This window comes from Xyrauchen texanus, chromosome 33 (genome assembly GCF_025860055.1).
Source record: "Xyrauchen texanus isolate HMW12.3.18 chromosome 33, RBS_HiC_50CHRs, whole genome shotgun sequence".
NCBI classification, from domain to species: domain Eukaryota; kingdom Metazoa; phylum Chordata; class Actinopteri; order Cypriniformes; family Catostomidae; genus Xyrauchen; species Xyrauchen texanus.
The window spans coordinates 18,095,263-18,099,236 of record NC_068308.1 but is presented as its reverse complement, the minus strand read 5'-3'; positions in this window follow the sequence as shown (position 1 = coordinate 18,099,236).

Sequence of the window (3,974 nt, the reverse complement as noted above, 5' to 3'; positions counted from 1 at the left end):
GGAAAACAAAATGTATTTTAGTTTTTAAATGTTATTCCTGTTTTGGTTGTTTCTCTTTCTGGGTACATTGGCAGTCATGTACAGTATGTATCTGTCTTTCTTGTGCTGTGGTTATTAATTGATATTTGTATCTTTTTGTACCCTTTTCACATTTACAGGTTTGGAATGCAGACATGAACTATAGCGGGATTAATTCTATAGTGGGATATGAAAGACATAGTAATTTTATTTTATTTCTTTGCATTCCCATTTGCTCCAATAGCAATAGGAAAAATCTGCTATTATGTTTCGACAACTTTCCAAGTTTTATCCAAAGGATAAAAAGAGCATGGTGGATTACTGCAGTCAGAAGAGAGAAAGATCCTACAATTACTAACACTCCCTCAACAGCTGTTGATTTTATTATTATTATTATTATTTCCCAGGTAATGTAACACAAAGAATGTTATAAATTTAAACTACATAATTAATAATTGAAAAGTTAAAATTTCATACATTTATGCTACTTAATTAAGATGGAAATGCATCATAACAGTCTAAAAGGTGTCCATTAATATCTTTCTTTCAATTAATTGCTTCTATATTTGAAGATTGTGCTTCTGGTGCAAAAAAAACATGCTTATTCATTTTTTGTATTGTGGCCCCCTAATTAACATGTTTGGCTATTTCAATAATTCCAGTGAAGACAAATACTGATGCTATGACTTACTAACATTTTAGAGAATGTGCTTCCAAATTTTTTTGCAACAGTATGAGGTGGTCTTTTGCTTATTCAGCATGACAATGTCCCTGTGCACAAAGTGAGATTTTAGGCCAATGAACACGTTTGAGATTGTGAGTCAGGCCCCTTTACTCGACATCAGTACCTGACCTTACTGATGCTCTTGTGTGTGAATGGGTGCAAATCCACAATCATGTTCCAACATAGTATTATTGAAAGCCTTTTTAGAAAAGAGGTAGCTGTTTAATCAGTAAAGTGAGGGATTAATGCTTTTTGGAAATGTCCACTCAATACTGTAGGTGCCTAGTGTAAATTGGCAAAATAGGTGCATGTGACAGAGTTTTTGCAAGTGTAATTCAAAGCAACACTTACTAGCTGAGGTTTTTCTTAAATGAATATTCCTAGTTCAATGTAAGTTAAGCTCAATCGACAGCATTTGTGGCATACAAATATATGGTTTCAGTGAGGCATATTCAGTGGAATTGAATGGGGCCAATCTGTAAATCTGTAAAGTATAGTTACAAGATTTAAACAATATATGTGTAAATATGATTTTAGTGTTTGAAAATTGCTAACTAACCTTTTCTGTGTAAAGTTATAGCCAATTTTACAACTGCATTGCCATGACAATGTAATGTCAATAAACCCTAAAACAACTATAAACATTATTTAAACAACTTTAAACACAGCTCAAATAATACACAAGTTTTAACAGAATTATTATAATTGCTTTTATAAAATTATACACTTTTCTGTTTAAACCCTCCAAAAATTGGCCTCATTCACTTCCATTGCAGGTGCCTCATTGTAATCTCAGATTTTGCTTTTTTTTTTTTTTTAGAAAAGGAGGGAACTTTTTTTGTGGTAATCAACACTGTGCCACAAATGCTGTCGATTGAGCTTAACTTTTATTGAACCTGGATAATTCCTTTAAAGTGAATCTGAAGATGGCATAAATGGGTTTGTGGCCTATTGACATAAGATGGGTCAGCATTACACAAGTAACTCAAGCAGTCTCCACCAGAGATAGGGTTAAAACTGAGACTAAATAGAGCACCAAATTATACAAACTGCCCACTGCTGTTTTGATATAGGCTAAAAAAATATATATACGCTCTGGTGGTTTGTCTTTTTCCCTATCCAGTGTAGCCTACATTTTTGTGCAATTACACACACAATATCCCATATTGCAGTCTGGCCAAATATCAGCCTTAAGGGAAATGCTTTTCTTATTTATTACTATGCTCAGTCACAGTCATGGAAAATAGAACATCTCTATCTTTTTAAGTGCTAACAAAGGGAGAGATCGCAGCCAATTTTCACACATTTGATTGATTCAAATTTCTGCCTGCTGTTTTGGTGAACCTATTGTTCTAGGCATATTAATGTATTTTTTGTGTTTGTGAAGGCTGTGATTTTAGCAGAATTATGTTCACTAAATATATCAAATAAGTTACAGATAATGCTCTGAAACTAATTAAGTTGCACAGGAACAAAAAAACCAAAACAAATTGTTTCGATAACACTTTAAAATAAGGTTTAATTTGTTAGCATTAGTTAACATGAACTAACAATAAACAATACTTTTACAGCATGTATTCATCAAGATTAATGTTGATTTCAACATATAGTAACACATTTCTAAAATCAAAAGTTGTATATGTTAAAATTAATGAATTAACATGAACTAACAATGAACAATTGTTATTATTAACTATTGTTAATGAACAAAGATTAATAAATGCTGTAAAAATATATTGTTCATTGTTAGTTCATGATACCTAATGCATTAACGTCTAGGTTACATATGTAACCTCCATTCCCTGATGGAGGGAACGAGACGTTGCTTGTGTCGAAGAAGCAACACTAGGGGTCTCTCTTGAGCGCCGAATATGCCTCTGATCTATAAAAAATGGCCAATGGGAATTAGGCAGACAGTATTTGCATACCCCGCCCCGGACATACAGGTATAAAAGCGGGCAAATACATTGAGTCCATTCAGGATTTTTCTGAGGAGCTGGAAATGGTCTGGTAAACTACAGCGGCTCAGCGACGTGGCCGGGAGGACACAACGTCTCGTTCCCTCCATCAGGGAATGGAGGTTACATCCTTAACCTAGACGTTCCCCGTCTGTCGCTCTCTCGAAGAAGCGACATTAGGGGTCCAATTCAAATCACGCCATGCGCTGAGCTGTGTACGTGTACTGCTGACACAAGAGCGGGCAGGTTTTTCACATGCAAAAGGCAACCAGTTGTGTCAGACTGCACGTACCATTCCCCAATGCCTCATAAAAAGTCGTCAGAATCCTTTTGGTTGCCCTAAGCAGGGGAACAAGGCGACTCTTGCCAATCTGGGAACGGGCCGAGCCTAGCCAGGCCTCTTTTCTCTCTATGTTTCTCGCATAGAGCCAAAGCGGCTGGGGCCCTTACACGCATCGAGGGAAGGGGGTCTTAACCAATTTCCTATTCTTTCAGGGGAAAAAGACCCTGCAGAGACCACACCTGTCCAGAGAGGGGGAGGTAAGTGGCAAATACATCACATTGCCATTCAGGTCACATGTGGAAACATGGCGCGGTGGTAGGTCCAGCCTCAGGGAGGGGGGAGTTACTACAACACGGCGACCGGGGGACAGCTGGAACTGCCAAAGGGAGACGGGGGTCCACTCGCAAGGGGTACAGGGTAGATTGAGTACCCGCAGTGGATTGGCTCAGCGGATCCGAATGTATGGAATATCCTGGGAGAGAAAGCGCAAAATTTTACCTCAACCGAGGGAAAGGGCGCTAGGTGCAAGTGATCCACCCGGCCAGTCCATCAGCGTGTTACCGAGTTCTACTGGCTCGGACCTGAGAAAACACAGGATGATACTGACTCAACCCTGAGACTGTAAAATCTTGCAAAGGTATTGGGTGTTGCCCAACCCACTGCTCTACATATGTCTGCCAGGGAGGTCCCCCTGTCCAGTGCCCACGAGGATGCAACACTCCTTGTTGAGTGTGCTCGGACCCGCAAGGGGGGGGCCCAGCCTGGGTATGATCCACTACCCAGTGGGAAAGCCTCTGTTTGGAGACAGCGTTCCCTATCCGCTGTCCACCAAAGCAGACAAAGAGCTGCTCAGAACATCTAAAGCTCTGCGTGCGGTCCAAGTAGGTACGCAAAGCACGTACCAGACCCAGCAACGAAGGGGCTGGGTCTGCCTCCTCCCGGGGCAGCACTTGCAGGTTCACTACCTGGTCTCTGAAGGGCGTGGTATGAA